Consider the following 22,825-nt stretch of genomic DNA (forward strand, 5'->3'; position numbering starts at 1 on the left):
TATGGAAAAGCATTTTTGGGCTTACAAAAAATAAGGTGGAAACTATGAATATTGATGATCAGCACAATAGTGGAGAAAGCTTAGGTGTGCCAAGTACACAAGACAACATGTCTCCTATACATGTTGACACCCCTGACACTCCAGAAGTTGAGCAATCAAGGCTTACCAATGAAGAAGATAAAAATGATAAGACTATTTTGGTGCCTCAAAATTTGGAAAATAAAGAATTAAATAAGGATGAATCAAGTGCTACTATTTTTGTCTCAAGTACAAATGCACAAGCAAGACCAAGTGGTGATACCCCCACACCTACTCCTTAGGCAATGTCGAGCAGCAACGCCCCTTTATTGAAAAAGAAGAGAAAAGAAATAAAGTACATTTCACCAAATTTTGAGGTTAGTCTAGGTGAAAATATTGAGATGCCACACTTTTATCTAGAAAATCTCAACTTATAGAAAAAAATTGCTACAAGAAATTTTCCAGAAGAAAAAGAGGCAAAAGAGCTCAGCAGAGAGCTAAAGCAACATCGGGCACTACAAGATGTAAAGCATGTTTTTCTTGATGCTTTTGACATATAGAATGTAGATGAAGGGACATCAATCAATGATCAACTTGTACATATCATTGATTTAGAATAGGTGTACACAATTTTTTCAAATGTGCCAAGATTTACAAATACTATTTAGGCACAGGTAGATAAGACTCAGGCTAAGATGAAGGTATCCAATAGTGTTATCTCAAAGTCAGCAGGATCTAGCATAGATCATTGCAATATCCTACTAAATTCTCAAGGTACAATGGTTGAGCTTTAGGAATATGACATCACCATGAGATCTAAATTGATCTCAATTTAGGAAACATTGATAGCTCATTTGGAGGTCATATAGAGAGAATTGAAAACAACCCAGGATCTTATCACACAAGGTCATAACGTATCCATAGCTAAGAGTTCAATTGATTTAGTTGCATGACTACAACTGCAGAATCAAATTTTGGAGGCAGAAAGAACTACATGGAATCATGCATTGGCCATGATTACCATAGTTCACAAGGAATTGATTAAAACATATGGATTACTTCAATTCTTTAAACACCAACATCATTGATATTGAGTGTTAAAAAACAAGGGGGAAATTTATACAAAGAAATGTATATAGGATTATCATGTATAGGTAATGAATAAAGGTTGTAATGAATTTTTGAATTCATTTTTCACAAGTCATATGACTTAGGGGGAGAGCTCATTTTTGTATTGATATGACAAAGTTTTTTTTCCACTAATGTCAAAGGGGGAGATTGTTGGTATCTCTAATAATATTTATATTAGTGCCAATCATTTATTCATTTACCAGGTAGAGTCAAATAGTCATTACTACGACCAAGCTACTCTTGATGCAAGAGACTCCCCTTAATACCATAAACTCATAACAGAAACAAAGAAACAACAGCAAATGCAAGAACAAAATATGGACTTCTTGTTATTGCCGCAAATACAGAATTATAGAATTCTCAATTACAATATGCTAACCCAAATGGGCGCTTTCATTATGGTATCTACAAGACAGTGTTGTGAATTGTCACCCAAGGTTGTCCTAAACAATGTTTGGGCCTTTCTTAAATAGGCAATTTTATGTCACCTGGGAAGGTTTTAGACATTGAAACTTAATACTCAAGGCCAATAGACCCTAACAATACACATAGTGTCAGACAAATACATCTTTGACAATTATTTTAGATGTTTCAGGTAGCCCAACTTTGAAAGGCCATAACTCACGAACTGTTACTCCAATTGGCTATTATAACCACTTTTTAGAAATGCCAGCTCTTGATTTACATGCTCAAAATTGCACTAGCACCCTTCTCTCGAGTTTTTGGACCTCATTTAGGCACTCTAAGGCCTCCAAGAGTGAGCCTGAAGATTTTTCTACAAATTTTTCTACCGAAAATTTGTAATAACTTCTCCAATACTTATGCTTGATCAATGAGATTTTTATGGTAGGCTTACAACTCTAAAATGAACCTTCCTATAGAAAATGAGAGCATTTCAAGATCATATGAAAAACTTACTAAAAATAGTAACTTCCCATAAATAGTAACCACCCTGTGTACTAGTCCTTATTAAAATAGAAAAGACTAAAAATTTAAAAAAAATTAGATGATGCAAGATTGCCCTTGCACCCAGGATGCTCCTGCATCAGACACCTAGGGTAATTTGAGAAGTGACCCCATCATGTCTCAGGTGTTCAGAGGAAAACCAAGATGGTTAACCTCCTCCTTTGCTAGCCATGATGAATCCTCAACTGGTCTCCCTTTCCATTTGACCAAATATTCCTCATAAGTTCTATTTCTAGTACTTTTTCCAACACGATTGTCTATTATCTCCTCAATATCCTTTGTAGCCGAACTAGCTATTGGAATGCTCCACTGCGCTTCTGCAATTTCATCTCCATTACCTCCTTCATAATACTCTATCAAATCTGAAATATTAAATACTAGTGAAATATTCAATTCAGTAGGAAACTCCACTTCATATGCATTTCCAAAATCATGCCTCTTCACTATCTTGCATGATCCAAACTTCTTCATCTTCAACTTATTATATGTACCCACTAGAAAATGCTCCTTTCTCAAATGAACCATGACTTCATCTCCAATCTAAAATTCCTTATATCTCCTTTTCACATTTACCTTAGCCTTATACTATGTGTTCATCTTTATGATGTGCTTCCTCACCTCCTCATGGATGTTCTTCAAATGTTCAACAAGATCTTTTGCTTTGCTTCAGCACTACTTATCTCTTCTTCATCCAACTGCCTTAGTTTAGAAGCATTTCTCAGACTACTCCCATATACAATCTAGAATGGTGATTTACCAGTACTCCTATTAATAGAATTACTATAGCATAAAATTCTTGATCATAAATAGAATATTTTCTTTTTGCATCATTTAACTTCTCATTGAAATAAGCAACTGGTCTACCTTCGTGGCTCAAAACAACTCCTATTATAGTATCACTACCATCACAGTCTACTTGAAACGCCTTGTTAAAATCAGGAAGTGCTAAAATAGGTTGCTCAATAACTTTCTATTTCAATAGATTGAAACTCTTATCTACTCCTATAGTCCACTTAAACTCTTTCCTATCCCCTCTCATTGTTTCAATCAAGGGTCCATAAATACTACTAAAACTTCTTATGAACTTTCTATAAAATGGAGCCAGTCCATGAAAAGATCTTACCACTTTCACACTCCTTGGAGTAGACCATTCAAGGATGGCCTTTACTTTCTCTAGGTCCATTTTTAGACCTTCTCTTGAGATTAAAAATCCTAAGTACACCAACTCTTTCTTTACAAATCCACATTTCTTCAAGTTTATTAGCAACTTTTCTTCCCTCAACTTATCAAACACCTTGCGAATATGAATCAAATGCTCCTCCAGTCTTATTAAAGATCAATATATCATCTAGGTAGGCAATGACAAACTTACCTAGAAACTCCTTTAGTACCTCATTCATGAGCCTCATGAAAGTTCTTGGTGCATTGGTTAGTCCAAAAGGCATGACTAACCACTCATACAATCCTTCCCTTGCCTTGAAAGTAGTCTTCTTCTCATCACCTTCTTCGATACAAATCTGATAGTACCTACTCTTCATATCTATCATTGTGAAACACTGAGCTCCACTCAAACAGTCCATAATATCATCCATCCTCGACAAAGAAAATCTATACTTGATGGTGATCTTGTTGATAGCATGAGAATCTATGCACATCCTCCATTCTCTATTCTTGTTTGGTGCTAACACTGCTGGTACAACACATGGACTCAAACTCTCTTGAATCAACCCCTTCTACAACAACTCATGAACTTTCCTATACAAACTCTTCACTTTCTATTTGTGTCATTTTGTGCACTGCCTTGTTTGGAAAACTAGCTTCTAGAACCAAATCTGTAATGCTACACTAAGCAAAACCAAGAAAATTTGAAACAAAGAACAAGAACAATAAATGCAATAATTTTTTTTAAAATTTAAATCAACTCAATACGAGTAAAAGTACAAAGATTGAACCACTCTCAATCTGAAAACCTCAAAATGAAAGATGATATCATCCAAAAATGCTTCCATTCTGATGCTAATACAAATTGAGTTTTGTACAATAATGATGTACAACATCATTCTTATTCATTAATGTCCAACATATGGACCCTACAAGTAATTAAAAACTGACTCAAGAAATAACTTCAACAGTCATCCTTAGCTACTTGTTATTCAACTTGAAGCACCTAGAAAACACACAGAAATGCAACACAACAAGAAAGGGGGGCTCAGTACACACTGAGCTGAAAAGTGTAATCCACCTGCATACATGTTAGAAGATACATATACATAACCATAATGCAAATATCTGATCCACTTAACATAGTGCAGTTCCAAGATTAATATGCAAGAAGTAAACATTTACTTAACAATGCAAGATTAAACTCACTCTAAGAATAGCCCATAAATGAATCATATATATACTGATGTGTCATCGTTATGGCACTAAGATTCTGCATCCATGTATGGTATGCTCATAGTCAACACATAATGGTATTCTCTATTATACTTGTCAAAGATAGAATAGAGATATGCCTTGTTCTTCGTACTTAACCATATAGGTTTAAGTCATAGGTAAAGCCAATTATCTTTTATATGTAATTAACCCACCCAATTCATTTTAAGGTTATCACTGAATTAATTAACTGAATAGGATAAACCAAATTCAGCCACCCCGATATATGTTCATCACAGCTACTCTTAAAATACACATCAAACAGATTTTAAAAAGAATGTACATGCAATAGACATAAAAATCAGTATATAACATGATACTACATCCTGTAATCTATTTGTAACACTTCTTATTCTGCCAATTTCAAAGGTAAATATAGATAATTATAACATCAGAAACAAAACCTATAATATCAAGACCACACAAATGCAATTAAACTGTTGTTTCAGCTCAAGATACTTGCTTAATCTTAATACTATACATTCAATCTCCTACTGACATAACCATCTATACTTAATTTTGAAAAGACCAAGATAACAAATTAAATTGCACATGATATTCTTGCTTTAAATGACATCTCATTCAACATATATCATAATCTGCCTCATTACTTGAAACCAACTTTCCATATCAATAATAAACAAAAATCAATTCTGGTTACAAATAAATAATAGAATACAGCTTAAGAAATAATGAATTCTATTTCCTATCCAACATCATATATTGCATTGAAATACAATCATGAAAAAATTAAACATATCATACAATTTCCTCAAATCCAGATTCAGTCAATGTTTAAAAACATAGAACCATACATAATGATGCTATATAATTGACTACCCAAATATTTAATCCTCAACCAAGTATCTACCTTCTTAATTGGATGATTACCCATTTAGATAACCATAATATCATTACACATCCAATTCTTACTTTAGTATTTCGATATGTAACAGTTAACATCATATTAATACTAATACATGAAACTGTTATCCAAAACATCATAATACTTTTTCAAACAGTATAGAATAATCTTAAACTCGGAAACTTAGAAATTCTAAAATCATATAAAATTCTCAATGTAAATGGTAAACCATCTATTATCAGCATATGCATGGTTTACTTAAGTTTTTTTTTACATCGATTTCACATCTACAAGATATATTTATATTCTATGTCGATTAACACTTATATTTACCAAATTGAAATCGATAATAATTTAAAAACTTTGCTGTTACTGGGTAAGTATATCTTTATTACGTTACAGGGTAACTATTCGACAAAATGTCTAAGTTCAGTGGACCATAGTAATTTAAAAAACTACTATTTACTATGTTGTTTATGCTCCATACTCCTCAGAACTTCTAAAAAATTGTTATGGCCGATGATACCACACAACTTAAAGGTTTATTCAATAACATGATTTAATGTTAAACCCCCAAGACAAGCTCGGTGTTTACACGGTCCCTATTATTCCCAGTTTACATAATAGCCATGCCTCTGTTAACAATTCAATAAACTACAGACGACTTTGACTATAGTTAACTAAACAATATAACACTTTGCCCTAGCTCCTGAGATAATATGCAAACTGTTTGACTAAATAACCAAAACCCAAGCTTTTAAATTTGTTTCATATTAAACTATGCCATAAATCGCATGTCAACCATGTAACCAAAATATCCAACCACAACACACATAGCGATAAGTTCATATAGAGCTCGTCTATAACAACCATAATAATAAACTATTACACAAATTCCAACTTATACAGCAAAACCCGAATGTATGCAATATACCCAAATGAGATCTACATTTCCACAACAATAAACACAATGATATATATATTGAACATAGATTTTGGCTCTATAAAACCGAGCATAGTATTCTATGCTACCAAACAAAACCTCCATATCCACACTTGAACATGGGAGTCGACAACACTCGACAAACCCTTGCCCGCTTCCACGCTCGGGAGTCGATAGGCAACAAAGAATCTAAACATCATATAATATTCATTATTTCAAAACTAAAACAACAGTAAGAGAGTAGGGATAAAGAATGCCCCCTACTTGTAATACAAAAGATGGAAAATGCTCAACACAAGCTCTGCAGTACAGCTCGATGTCGAAGCCCCAAATGCAAAAATCCAAACCACACTTCCCAATAGAACACTGACCAACAAGCATGCAACTATGATAATGAAATATAGCAGAAGAAGCAATAGAAATTCTTGTTGTGATCAGTATAACCATGCTCATCTTCATAAGAAAGTATCTCCTTCCAACCAAAACCCTTCATATTGCCGACTCTTCAGTAACCGAACACAAGTGTTATGCATACACAAAGCAATAAGGCCAAGTTATCGACATTGCTTCCATAGAGCCAAGCTTGCAAAGGTATGGGCGACCAAGGACTACAGTGCTATTAAAGCCTCATTAACATTGCATTCAATGAACTTAAACTCTGCAATGAGTCATATGTACAGCTACCTCACAACCACCACCATATTTGGCTATCAAAACAATGAATATAATCATTTTTCATAGCATTCGAAACCCACTAAGGTTTTAGGAAATGAAACCTTCATTTCAAACATAATATAAGAATAAAAAAATAACCACATGTTATAACAGCCGCGGCATACTAAACATTGCCAAGTTCAATATAATTACTTCACATTTTAATTTATGTGAATCTTCAAAATAACCACAATAATATATATAAATATATGTGTGAATTAATATTCACACATATGTTTATATATTTACACAAGTTGAATACAAATAAGTGTGAAATGAATTTCTCGTAAATAATAATAATAATAATAAAACAAATTTAAATGAGAAATTCTCAATCTTAGGAATACCAAAAATGTATTTTCCATACACACATTAAATGTGTTTTATTTACAACAATAAAATAAAAGATTAATATCTATGCAAACACACACACAGATATTTATATATATTTATGATTAATTTTTCCAATTAATGCATATATACACATTAGTTTTACAGACATCTTTGTAAACATCATGTTCACAATAAAATATAACTGCTGAAGTATATAGAAATCGAGTATACCAACACATAAATCTATACCAGATCTATACAAAATAATCCAAATCTAATTTTTGCAATCATAGTAATAACTGGAAAACCTGCAATTATAATCCTGCAACAAGAATTCCTTGCAAACATCCATAAATATCAAAGACCTATTTCAGTTCTCAGATCAAATCCTACATTTCTAAATCATCAATACAACTAGATCTGATCAGCTGAAATCCTGAGTACAATCAAACTAAAATACAAAAGTAGTATCCACAATAATGAATCTCACAAATCCAAAACTAATCTGTCTAAACATAAACAAAACAATGTTCAGAGTTTAAAATATCCTAGCAAAAAAACTAGTGTCAAATGCAACAAACTAAAGCAAATAAGGAGGAATAGTAAGGAGTAAGGTTAGGCATCACAAAATCCATCTGGTGACTGATCTTCCTCATTAGGAGCAATTCATCAGGTACATTATCTGATACAATATCAGAAAACTCTTCCAACATATCTACAACTTTTGTAGGTACCTCCTCTACTTCTTCTTTACTATCTTTAGGAATTATAGCAAAACACATATGCTCATGTTTCATACCTTTAAGAAACTCTTTTCCATCAACAAAAAAAATTCTAGCAGCACTATGGACCTTTTCTTCTTTATCCTTCAATGGCTTCAACTTATGTTTCACTCCATCCTTAGTTAGAGTGTAGGTATTTGCTCGCCCATCATGTATAGCATGCCTGTCAAACTGCCACAGCCTACCCAACAACATATGACATATGTCTATAGGTATGATATAAGATAGTACCTCATCATGGTAGCTCCCAATCTTGAACTTCACTGAGCACTGCTCATTGACCATAACCTTGTGGTCATCTTGCACCTAAGCAATATGGTATGGACGCGGGTGTTTTTGTCTCTTTAGCTTCAACTTGGTGACCATCATTTATGATACCAAATTGTCAGTACTTCCACCATCAATGATTGCATCACAACAATTATATTCACATCTACACCTTGTGTGAAACAAACTCCTTCTTTGATCAAGTTTGTTCTCACCACTTAGTAGGACTCTTCTATTAACTAGGACTTCTCCTCTTTCAGCATCTTCAAAATTTGAGGATCTAGCATCTTCATCAACATGTGCAACTCTCACCTGACCTTCTATTCTTTGATCTATCCTTCCTTGGCATTGGGTACATTCAAATGCTATATGTCCTTCTTCTCCGCAGTGAAAACATTTTCCACAGAAGCCTCCTCTTCCAGATCCTTGTTCTCTAACTCTTCCTCTCTGATCTCTATTGTTCTGATCATGGAAATGCTTGGAATCGTTTTCCCTTTGGTTCTAGTTACTACTTCCAACCTCATCCTTTTTCTTCAGATCATCATTACGACCTCCATAAGATCATCTTCTAGATCTTCCACCATGACCTCTTCCACTATTCTTATTGTCAAACTTCTTGCTCAGTTTCTCCTCAACTCTTAGGGAAAACTAGTATGCCTCCTCAATAGTGCTCATTTGAACTAGACTTAGCTCACCCTGAATGCTTGGCCTTAACCCATTAAGATAACGAGATACTTTCTCCTTATCAACTTTTTCATGGCCGATTCTAATGAGAACTCAATAGAACTCTTTAGTATACTCTTGAATAGATTTTTCCACTTGCTTCATCCCTTGCATTTTCTTCAATAGATCAAGCTCATAATCCATAGGAATGAATTTTCACTTCATTTTAGCTATCATTCGATCCCATCTAGCGATTTTTTTATTTCCCTTAACTAAACCTCTTGCCACCAGATCTTTACATCTCCCTTCAATTTTTCCTTGCAAACTTGACCCTATCCAGATCCTCAATATCTTCATACTCAAAATACTCCTCTAGTTCATTGATCTAATCGATCAACTCTTCTGGGTTAAGATTTCCTGAAAATGTGGGAACCTCAAACTTAGGTTTTTTCCAATCTTGGAGATGGCCTTAAAAGGCCTATCTTCCTCTAGATTTAGAATTGTCTTTGCTTTGGTATTTTCTCCTACTTCATCCTCATCCTCACTTTCATCTCTTATAGGAAGATTTATTCCTCTTCTCATTTGTTCTTCCAACACGTGCATTTTTCTTTAGAGGGCTTGGAAACCCTCATGTGTAACACCTATAGCTCTTCTGCCATGCTCTCTTTGTGGAGGCATTTTTGCACTTCCACTAAAACCCTAGTGCAAATTGCCTCACAATCGGCGATCTGTCTACATGCTCAGCCCAAACCATGGTCTTGGTGCAAATTGCCTCACAATTGGTGATCTATCCACACACTCAAGAACTCTAGCTCTGATACCACTTGATGCAGGAGACTCCCCTTAATACCATAAACTCATAACAAAAACAAAGAAACAATAGAAAATGAGAGAACAAAATATGGACTTCTTATTATTTCCGCAAATGCAAAATTACAAAATTCTCAATTATAATATGCTGACCCAAATGGGTGCTTTCATTATAGTAGCTACAAGACAATGCTACAAACTATCACCCAGAGTTGTCCTAGACAATGTTCGAGCCTTTCTTAAATAAGCAATTTTATGCTGCCCAAAAAGGTTCTAGACATTGAAACTTAATACCTAGGGCCAAAAAACCCTAACAATACACATAGAGTCGGCCAAATACATCTTTGACAATTAGTTTAGATATTTTGGGTAGCCCAACTTTGAAAGGCCATAACCCATGAACCGTTGCTCTAATTGGCTATTACAACCACTTTTCAAAAATGCCAACTCCTGATCTACAGGCTCAAAATTGTGCTAGCATCCTTCCGTTGAGTTTTTGGACCTCATCTGAGTACTCTAAGACCTCCAATAGTGAGCCTGAAGATTTTTCTACAAGTTTTTCTACCAAAAATCTGCAATAACTTCTTTGATACTTATGCTTGAGCAATGAGATTTTTATGGTAGGATTACAACTCTAAAATGAACCTTCCTATAGAAAATGAGAGCATTTTGAGCTCATATGAAAAACTTACTAAAAATAGTAAGTTCCCATAAATAGTAACCACCCTGTCTGCTAGTCCTTATTAAAATAGAAAAGACTGAAAATAAAATATTTTTGGGTGATGCAAGATTGCCCTTGCACCTAGGGTGCTCCTGCATCAACTCTACATATGTCGAGTCATGTAATTAAGATAGTATGTACTGAGTAATTCTATAGAAGCTGAGTAAAGTATGGTAATAGAGTAATTTTCTATATGGACTGAGCTCATTGAGTGACCGAGAAAGTCATCACTGACTGAGTGAAATTCCAAGTATATAAGTACTGAGTGATATAGTATATGTCAAGCAATAGCAATGTTGAGCACTAGTAACAATAGAGGTCAAGCAATGCAGAGTTTACATAGAAGTCAAGAATGGAACAAAGTTTCAGGCAAAATGATTATTAGACCAACTTGGAAGGTTTTATTTAAGTTTTCAAGAGGTTGTTATCTAACATTAATACTTGTTGAGGTTGTTACAAAATATTTGCATGGTGTGGATCACATCTCCCCTTGTGTATGTTCAACAATTAGGATAAAGAAGCAAAACATGGAACCATCTAGAAGACTCTTCATGGAATCTTTATATAATGACAATCTTAACCTAGATCAGAAGTAAGAGATCATGTGCATGTATGTAAAGATCAAAGAGGAGAATATCAGAAGTCATTGAAGGTTTCTATTATCATCTAACAGAACAAGTGATCTATTTATAAGTAGTGAAAGTGGAAGGGAAAGACAAGAGTTATCAAATCAGAGGACAAGATCAGTTAGTAAGGAGAAGACTCAAAATTAGCTTGCGAAGAAAACTGAGAGTTAGGTACTGAGTCAATTTTAACAGACTTGAATTAGGGTAAATCTATTAACAGAGTGGTCTTAACAAATCTTTATAAATCTCCTAATAGATTTCTTACTTATTTGTAAGTGTCAAATGCTCTGACAAGTTTAAACCTAACAATTTCTTAAGTCTTTAATAGGACAGACTCCTCACAAAGTAGATCATATATTATGGTCAAACATTGTAACCTTAATTGGTTAACTTTATTACTGCAGTAGTGAAGATTTGTGGGAGTCATCCCCACCCTAGTTTTACCTTCACCTTGGAGGGTTTCTAGGTAACAAATATTGTGTTATGTGTTATTACTTTCATGCATGTAATTGAATTGATTTACATGCTACAAAAAGTTTACATTTATTGTATTACATGCAGGATGAATGAAGACAAAAGGTATAAATTGTTATAGATTCTTATTCCCCCTCCTCACTGTCTAGTTTACTTCTCCATAAATCAACACTACATACACAATAATAGATCATACACAATAGAAAAAATTATGCAGCTTGTTATAATTTAAGTTTTTTTAATATAGAGTTCTAAGATGAATTGATTACATCAAGGTTGTCATATTTTGTTGCATGAAAAACTATAATAAAATGAATTAGTTGCATTTAGGGTTTGCTAAATTTAGATTAAATATATTAATTATTTTAAATCAAATAATTAATATACTTATCAAAAAATATATAAAGAAAAAAATTAGATGAAATGGTTGCATGAGGTTCCTATATTTTGTTGCATGAGAAAAATACAATATTTACACTAAGTATATTTTAACTTTTTTTTAATTTAAATCAATTTTTGAATTCTTTTTCTTTATATTTTTAATGATTAAAATGGTTCATTTAAAGATACAAATTGATTTTAATCAAATAAATAATTTAAATAATTGATTTAAATAACTAAATTTAAATTGATTTAAAATAAATGATCTATTTAGATCAAATAATTAAAATAAATACATCATCATGAATCCTGAATAGTGGGTGGAAGCGAATATGGCAAGCAAAGTAGACTTTAATAATATGAATTATGTACTTAATAACAAACATAGTTTTGAAGACAAATAGTCTAATCCAAGATTTTAGAGGAATGGAAAAAACCCTAAAGGATGTTCGCATCAAAAATAGCCGATATATCCTTCTCTACTAGAGCACCGAATAAATAAAAATGGGAGATGATACAATGGAAATTGCCCCTGCATCAGCTCTCTATTTACAAATTTGAGATATGTAGTAAAGACAAATAATGTGGTTTCAGCCCTAGTTGAGCCAAATGAGTTGGACCATGTGAATGTATAGGACAAGAATCTCAATCAAAAGATCATTTATAATACATCAGGTTCCACTAATCAAAATTGTCCAAAGAAATATGTAGAGAAGATAGGGGTTTGGTCAGTGATAAATCCAAATGGGTATATTAACATAGTTTAGAGATTTTCGAACTAAAATGCTCTAATTGTGAATAAGGTAAGTAAGATTATGGTTAATCAGCAAACAAATAATAGTAATGATCTTCATAAATTTGACAATTCTTTGGCGCAAGAAAGCTATTGATCTAATATCATTTTTTCTATTGATAGCCTTGATAATCAATTTCAGTTTTTTAATCAAAAAAAAAATATGCTTCCCACAAAAGATTGCCTCTATATTCCTAGCAAGCATGTCCCATTGATAAACCTTATGCGAATTCCCCAAAAACCCTTGAATCACATCTTTGTAAGCCTGAATCCTCAAAGTTCAAACCCTCGTATAACCTTCTAAGAACATATATTCCCCCTCATCGCAGGAATATTTTGCCCAATTCTCCCTCTCAATACCCCCGTCAACTTCAAAAGATTGCTCAATCCAGTATTAAAGCTAAAGAATAGATACTAATCATCAGTAATCCAGATAGTGAAGAGCGGTGGCATGAATGCAAGAATCTCGATGTTTTTGCACTATGGAACAAGCCAAAACAACATATGATCAAGCTAATTAATTGGATCTAGGATTTATGTCAAAACCAAATAAGTATATCTCACCATTTTGAAAGAGTTATGTTCATTCAATGTTTGGATGAAAATGTTATGTTGTTATATTTTTAGAATGGATACTAGATTTTAAGGAAGAATTGCTAAACTTTTCCATTCCAACTTGGGTTTCAATTCATTCTCTCCCACTGGAACTTTTGCATATAAAGATTCTCGGAAATATAGGTTCATCAATGGGGAACCTAATAGGATTAGACACTTCATACAAATACTGTAATAACATTAATTTTTTGATTAACTATGACATTAATACTCTTGAATTCCAACCTATTAAGGTAATAACCAACATATCTATCTATAACTTAAATCCTCATAGATTTGAGGCAATATCTCTTAAATAATTAGGTTAAATAATGAAAGAAAGATCACTTTTAGAACTATGCAACCAACCTCTAAGCTTAAATATATCTTCCCTATTATGTGTATAAGGAATAGAAAAGAAATTCAGGGGAAGTACAGTTATTTTACAGCAAGGAAAATAGTTGTAGAATTGGAAGTTGGTAAAACAAGTAAAGAAAAAACAACAGTCATAACTAAAATCACAAATATCAAAGACAAATATTAGAAAGAAATTATAAAAAATCTACAAGAAATAGAAGAAAATGAAGTGCAAAATAAAGAAAAGGGAAATTCTTCAATATCAAATAATAGTAAAGAAGTGAATGATCTGTCAGATATAAAACAAAATAAAGGCACTAATCCACAGTGGGGAAATGAATCAACCTATGAAGATCAAAGTAATAAAGGTATCAATAGAAGATATGGAGTAAAATCAGAACTTAAGACAGCTTATATTAGGATGCAAAAGATGGCAAACAGAAATAGAAGGAATAACAAGAAACAAAAAAAAACAAAAAAAAAGCTCAAACAGTGAAGGTGACAGAAGAAATTGGTTGGAAAGAAAAAGCATCTGGGAAAGAACCCAGATCCTAGGAAAAACATATTTTGAATAACTTTACCAACATTATTAAAGAAATTGAAAATGAAGGTCTCTTCTCTATTGTATCAACTAAGAGTAGTAAGGATATACACACAAAAGAAGTATTAGAGACCTTGTTTCTACAGAAAGTAGAGTCTATAAAGGAAACCATAGAAGCCAACAAAGAGGTAGTCAAGAAGTGTACCAAATTTTGGTAGACACCAAATACAACACAAGAATCTCCAAATAATAATCTCAGTGAGCACATTGTAAGAAAGAATGATCAAAGTAAGATAAAAGGAAGAGCAATACAAGATTCTCATGACTTCCTGAATAATGAGTTATCAGAGAATGATAATCTAGAAATGTCAATGTCATATTAAGCTTAGAAAGAAAAATTGGAATGATTAATAGATGAATTGATACGAGTTTTTAACCATGATAATATTGATAAAAGTAGTGATGTACAAAAAGAGGAACTAATTCAGCGAGTTTTGAAACTAGGAGGAGATAAATACACTTTTGAAGATTTAAGAAGAGATTTGTTAATCATTGATGATGAAGATAAGAATAGTAAAGTGAAACAATCAATCGAAGATAGAATATGCTCAGGACAAGGAGATGTTATAGATGTGGGTAGAAAAGGGAATACACCAGATTTAGTAGTTAATATGAGTACAGATGATCAGATAAATCATGTTGATTAGATAATGATAGAATTAGAAAATGAAGAGATAAACATAAAAGAAGGTAAGAAATTGGGAAGGGTAGTAAATGCACAGGAGAACATAGAACATTTAGGTATTCTAATGAATCAAGAAGGAATAAGCACCCCTAAATATGGCAGTCAGAAAGCCAAGAAAGGAAGGAAGTCTCTGAAAGAACTAAGAGAAGAAAATGGGCAGGCAAAAGAACAACAAAAGATAATCTAGTTACTTAAACTTGGGAAGGGGAAGAGCCTTCCCATAGCAACACGAAGATCACTACCTGGAATGCTAGGCACTTAAATGCACCTAGCAAGAAACATTTACTACAACATAATTTAAAAATATATATATTCTAAAATTATAACGTTACAAGAAATAAAATTGAATAAGGAAGAAGGAATTAAGCTAGGAAAGAAATTAGGTAGCTGGAACATCAACTTATATGAATCTAGAGGAGCATCAAGGGGATTAGGAATGATTTGGAATCCTAGGAAAGTAAATATAAATATTACAAATTCAAACAATTCATGGATGAGCAGCTGAATTGAAAGCAAAAAAACTAACGCACAGTTAATTCTAATAAACATCTATGGCCCGATCTATAATAGAGATGAAAAAACTATTATGGGAAGAAATAAATCTATTTATAAAAAAAATCATAGCAATGAACTTATTCTTATAGGTGGGGATTTTAATACTATCACGAATATAGATGAAAAATTTGGAGGTATCTAGCAAATTCCCCAAGCATCTGTGGAATTCATAAAATGGATAGACCTTAATAACTTAGTTGATATCCCTATTAATAATGGTAAGTACAATTGGAATAACAAAATGAAAGATTTCTCATATATCACTGAGAAATTAGACAGGTTCTTCCTCAAAGGAGAACTAAGAGGAATAGACTTTGATATTCAAGTCTCAATCCTATTGATAGCAAGATCATATCACTATCTGGTCAGGATTGAATTTACTAAAGCCCATAAACCTACTAGAAACCATTTTAAATGCGAGAAAATATGGTTTTTAGACAAAAAAATTATTGTCCTCATTAGAGAATGGTAGAATCGAGGCAATTTTAAAGGATCCAAAATGTATATATTTGTATCTAAGATGAAAATGCTTAAAGAAAATATACTAAAGTGGAACAAAGAACATTTCAACAATATATTTAAAGAAAAACTAGAAATAGAAAAAAATTTAAACAAATTAAATATAGAAGTAATTAAAGAAGGTATGAACAATGAAAACTTCTTTCTAGAAAAAGAACTCCTTGATGAACAGGAAAATATTCTAGCAAAGGAAGAAGCCTTTTGGAGGCAAAAATCAAGAGAGAAATGGCTAGAAAAGGGAGATCGTAACACACACAAAATTCATAATAGCACGCTAATCAATAGAGTTAAAAGTAAAATTAGTAAAATTAAAAACACTTCAGGTGCTAGCATTGAGAATCCTGATAGTATATCAAAAAAATTTGTAGATCATTTTAAGAATTTGTTAAATAATTTTATGAGTTTGAACATAATATCTCAAGCAAAAATGTTGGAAACTATACGAAAAGTGAGCTCTATAGAAGATAATAAAGCATTAAACTCACCCATATCTTTGGAAGAAGTCAAATTAGTGTTATTCAACATGAATCCAGATAGCTCTCTAGGACTAGAAGGTTTCCAGGCCTTCTTCTATCAAAAGTGCTAGGATATTATCGAAACTAATCTTTGGAAAGCCATTGATGCATCAAGAAATGGTGGATCATTATTATCAAAAATTAATTATCTTTCTTACATTGATATCCAAAAAAGTTGATCCCGAAAAGCCAAGGGATCTTAGACCTATAGCTCTTTGCAACACTATCTATAAAATCTTATCCAAAATTTTAGCTAATCGAATGAAAGAATTTCTTCCTAAGCTTATATTAGAAGAAAAATTAGGTTTTGTACTAGGAAGATCAATTCTAGATGGGATACTCATTATTCATGAAACATTACACTCGGCCAATAAAAATAAAAAAGGAAAGCATGTTCATGAAACTGGATATTTAGAAAGCATATGATATGGTTGACTAGAGGCTTTTATGTAAAACCTTAGAAGCTTTCAGATTCTCTCACCAATGGATAAATTCTATCTATTAATGCATATCTTCATCTAGAGCATCAATTCTCATTAATGAGTCCCCTGAAGGCTTTTTTGACACATCTAGAGGTTTAAGACAAGGAGACCCACTATCCCCTTTCCTATACATTATCATGGTAGAAGCCTTTGGTAGAGCTATTACAAAAGTGTATTATGATGGCAAAATCAGGGTAATTACTATTACCGAGAATGTTGCTAATATAACCCATCAATAATATGTAGATGATACCATTTTACTAGGAGAAAGCATAATAAATGATGCCTTAAACATTAAGACAATTATTCAACAATATATGGAAACTTCAAGTCAAAAAGTGAATGCAAAAAAATCAAAAATATTCTTCATTAACACCAAACCTAAAATGGAAAAACTAATTTGTAACATTATGGGGTATAAAAGAGGCACATTCCCATGTAAATACTTAGGAATAAAGATAGAAAAAGGTTGTAAAACTAACAAAAGATGGCATAATATTCTTGATAGAATGGATAAAAGGATAGGAGGGTGGAAAGATAAATGGCTCAATAAAGTGGGTAAAGTTACTAAGATCAAAGCAGTTCTATCTACCCTACCAACATATCCCCTTTCTTGCTTACCCTTATCAAAAAATACTAATAAGAAGCTTGAGGCAAAACTCAGAAGTTTTCTCTAGAATGACACTTAAGAACAAAAAAAATGGCACTTATTAAATGGGAAAATTTATGTAAGCCAAAGGAATTAGAAGGCTTAGGTATCAAAAACATAAGTTGGCAAAATGAAGCATTAGGGGCTAAACTTACTTGGTGTCTCTTTATAGAAAGGGATCATAAATGGGCTAAAATTATGTATAACAAATACCTTAATGCAAATGATACCTATTCCATGTTTAGAATGAGGACCCTCCCTAAAGGATCTGAAAGTTGGAATTTTATAGAAAAAAATAGAGCCCTTATTAGTAAATATCTCACATGGGATGTTGGGAATGGTGATGAAGCTCTCCTGTGGGAGGATTCATGGGATGGTTACCCCTCAATAGATATCATGGGGATCCCAACTAGCATCAAAGAGAAATTAGTTAAACTTTGGGGAAGTAAGGTCAGCAATTATAAAACTAAAATATTTATTAATGGAATTATAAGATGGGAATGGAAATCTGTGGAGAATATAGACATGGAACCAACAATTAAAAAGGCATACAAAAAAATCATTCAGAAAAGGAAAATTAAACAATTAGAGAGAACTAACAAACACATTTGGGCAACATCAAAAGATGGTAGGTGTAGAGTTAAAAATGGATATAGAGTTATCACACATTCCCAAAGATGGAAAGAAGTGAACATCCCACTTAAACTATGTTTGGATTTGTCTTGTCTACCAAAGGAAAGATTCTTTTTGTGGATGGCATGTCAAAATAGGATCCTAACTATTGATAGACTTGGTAAGATGAGTATTGAGGGACCATCAAGATGTGTGCTATGAAAGCATGACGGTGAAAATACTAATCATATCTTATATAGATGTCCATATATTCAATATTGTTGGGATTGGCTCAGACAAATGTTGGGTTGGACCACCCCTATGCTAGTATCCCTAGATGATTTTCTTAAGGGTTGGCCAACAAATAATAGTAAATATATATATAGAAAATTATGGAATATATGTCCATCTATCCTTATGTGGGAAATATAGAAAGAAAGGAACAAAAGAATATTTCGTGACAAGGACATGACAGAAGATTAGATTATTTTTAAAATTGAGGCATGTATAGTTGAAAATTTAAACACTCACCAAAGGAAAACCCAGAATGAGGAAAGATCATTTTCATTATGGGATGGATTAATGAAAAAGAATTGAAAAACCTAATTAATCCTTCACTTATTTATAAAAAGAAGAATAAAGAGGTGAGGGACAAATGTAGATGGATCCCACCACTAACTAGATGGACCAAGTTAAATTTTGATGGAGCCTCAAGAGGCAATCCTGGTACTGCTAGAATAGGATGTATAATTAATAATGATTCTAGTAGGTGGATCGCCAAAAGGGCTAAATCGATAGGATCAACCATTAATAACCTTGTTGAAATAGAAGCTCTGCAAGAAGGTCTCCAAATTTACCTAAATCTAGGTTTATCAAAACTTATTATTGAAGGAGATTCATAGATTGTACTAAATGCCATTAGGAAAAGGAAGATGCCTAATTGGGTTTTAAACTCTAAACTAAAAGAAGTACTAAATATTCTAGACCACTTCAAAGATATTTAGATTCCTCATATCTTTCGAGAAGGTAACAAAAAGGCAGATTAGCTAGCAAATAAGGGTGTTGATGGTGAAAATATTTTAATATATAAGGATTAATAATGTAAATAGGAATTGAATAGCCATACTAATATAAAGGGATTAGGGAAAACTATTGTATTAGCAAAATTGATTTGGAGGAGTAGTCTGAGATTAAGGATACATCAACATTACCTTTAGATATCTATTTATATAAGGGTACAAAGGTTGGCTCAAGAATATACATATGTAAAATATATATATTTAGCTGAATGCGACTTATAGTTGTTGGAACATTTGACCCATGTAGTTATAAAAGGGATAGTGGGAGAAAATTTATAGCTAATAATCAAGAATTTGAAAGAATCAAAGGCAATCTGAAAATAATTAATCAAAAAAGAAAGGTTTCTTAAAAAATTAAAACAGTTAGAGAATAACTCAAACATCTAGAAAAGGAACTCTATGTATGAATTAGGAATTATTAAATCATCTATTAATATGTATTCCTAATTTATTGCTCAGAGGCATGGGTTTATTAATACATTTAGGGCTTTATGTCTCTCATGCTCTTATCATCATTATGTAACACTAGGCTAAATCTTGTTATAGATTTATTCGATGTCATCTATTGACATCACACAGTGATGGCAAATAATTTAGTTGCTTCTGGATCCTTTGAATGAGTTTTAGTTTTCTATTTATATTTGCTAGGTATTTAGAACGTATATTGTCCTATCCATGTTGAGTCTTTTTTAGCTTCATTATTAGAATGGAAACAAATGTGAGCCTATTTCAAGCCTTTGAGGTCTATACCATGGCTTTTAGAGGCAATGTAAAACCAGAAAGATGGGATCACCTCTTAAACCCAGTATATGGTATGACTAGGATTGTTGTCATGTGTGTTTTAGGGGAGGGTGTTTTTAATTATGACTTCTCATGGAAGACCAATAGTAACATTGCCAGCTCCTTTATAGGTTGTCTAGTTAGGGCCAAAGTGGAGAAGTGGGAAAACATTAGACTATGTTATAATCTTTTCAACCCAACTTGGTGTGTAGGGCTTGAAGAAGTTGTTAGGAGCATAGATGATAAGCTTAAGATTCCCTTGTCAGAGATTTATGTCGTATCCTCTAAGGAGTTTCAAATTGGCCATTATATTGAGATGCCCATCACTGGTTATCCAAGAGAATGACCTATTTTTTCAGGTGTGGCCAAAAATGGAATCAAGTATTCACTTCCTTCTCAACTAGAGAGGGATCCTTGAAGAACATAGTGAGGTCTGGCTCATGAATTACCTCAGCATTTTCATTTCCTATATTCACCCAGGAGTGGAGTTTGATAACTTGGAAGCTTTGGAATTCTATATTCCAAACATGGAAAAATCCAATAGGGAAAAGAGCACATTCAAATTTCTATTAAACTTTCAAATAGAGAATCCCAAGGACATAGTGGAAATCATCATGGTGTTCTAAAAATAGCCAGTTTAAGTTGATTAGAGTCCCCTGGAGTGTGTTGTTGTTAATATTGACCATCTCAAATATTTGTTGGAGGTTTTTGTTCATTTATCCTGATATATGTATGGAGGGAGGCTCAGTTTAGGACTCTACAGTTTCATCTTCTTAGGTTTGTTGGTTAGGGTTATGTTGTTTTGAAAGCTACTTACTCTAATAATTTTGCAATTAATGTAAGTAGACATTTAGTTTTTTGGTTAACAAGGCTTTTGTTAGAGCATATGTTGGTGTCTATTTTTATGTCATGGACAATATTTTGCTCTTTTTTGACATTGTCAACCATTATATTATGGGTTTTTATGGATTTTGTGCTTAGATGTAATACAAAGTTAGGTTTTATAGTTTGGTAATAGTTTTTAGAAGCTCGGGTTCTTCCTTCTCTAGACAGTTATTTCTATAAATACTAGACATTATAAATACATATAATATTATTATCTCCATCAATGTATTAGGCTTATTTCTTAATTTTTGCATCATTAGAATGGTTTTGATTTATTGGCATGGTTGAAACTTTCAAGGACGATTTATTTGCATTATGAACTAGCTAGATAAACAGGCCCTGGTTTCTTTGGGTTAATTGTTTAGATGTGATAAGGTTCTTGATATCAGAATGTGAGAGATGTTCATGATTTATACTAATCTTAGGTTCAAAATTTATTAGTGTCAGCAGATTTAAACCAATTAACAAGGGGTTAGTTGATATTCAAAAGCTAGTGTAAACATAATTTGTTAGTATAGGACACTATAGACTCAATTCTAAAGTATACAAATTCATAATGTGCTAATTGATCTGGCATTAACTTGACATGTAAGGGCAAGATTCTATTCATTGTCAAGAAACTATTGATCATTAGATTGAAGCCATAGCCTAAGATTTAAGTATAAGGCTTTTAAATAAAAATGATTTTAATAGGGATTCAGATTAATTGAAAAAATCTTAAACTATTCAACACTATTAGGATCAAGTTTGTAATATAGGTGGATACTATGTTAGAATTTAAGAGCATTCTTAAAATGTACTACTGAATAGTAATCTTTGACATAATGTTAAAGGAAAGAAACATAGGAATCTCCAGCTAGGAATTCAGGGATATCTAAATTGATGGTTTTAATTAATGGTACTAACATTCATTTTGAGTTGCATTACTGACCAGCAGGTTAGCTAGGTGTTATTGCTCCATCCAAGATTGCAAAAGAAGAGTCAACAATAAAGTATATATAGATCTGTTTGAAGTGGTCACTCTCATCTCAAACACTAAAGAGTTTAAATGATCTTTATAGAGATCATTGGACCTTGTATAACTCATAGAAGGAATTAGTCATTTATATTGTACTCAAAAAAAGATGGAAATTGGTAACTGGGGTATGCCCCTTTTAATAATGTAATAATAAAGGACTATGGTTTGAGGCAAGACTAGAGGTTTTCTTCTTTGTTCTTTCCTACCAATGCCCATTTGAACGAAGATACTCTAATGTATTTTTATTTTTATTAAATTAATATAATCAAAGGCTATGGCCATTTACCGAGCAAAAAAAAGCTAAAGACATTGATTGATTTAAATTAAAAAAACTAAATTAAGTAATTTTTTGAAAAAATTAAATAAATTTTAATTTAATTAAAATTTGTAAGGCAAATTTAGAACACTTATCAAATACATAAAAATTAATCATTAAAAATTTAAAAGTACCTAAAAGATATTAACAAATAAAAAATATTTATTGACAAATAATATAGTTATTTAAAAAAAAAATTAAAAACTATTCTCATTTAACAACACAAATATGTTTTCTTAATATTTTTTAAGTTTT

The sequence above is a fragment of the Cupressus sempervirens genome, chromosome 10, assembly GCF_028749045.1.
Source record: "Cupressus sempervirens isolate cs-2001-9-10 chromosome 10, ASM2874904v1, whole genome shotgun sequence".
In the NCBI taxonomy this organism is placed as follows: Eukaryota; Viridiplantae; Streptophyta; class Pinopsida; order Cupressales; family Cupressaceae; genus Cupressus; species Cupressus sempervirens.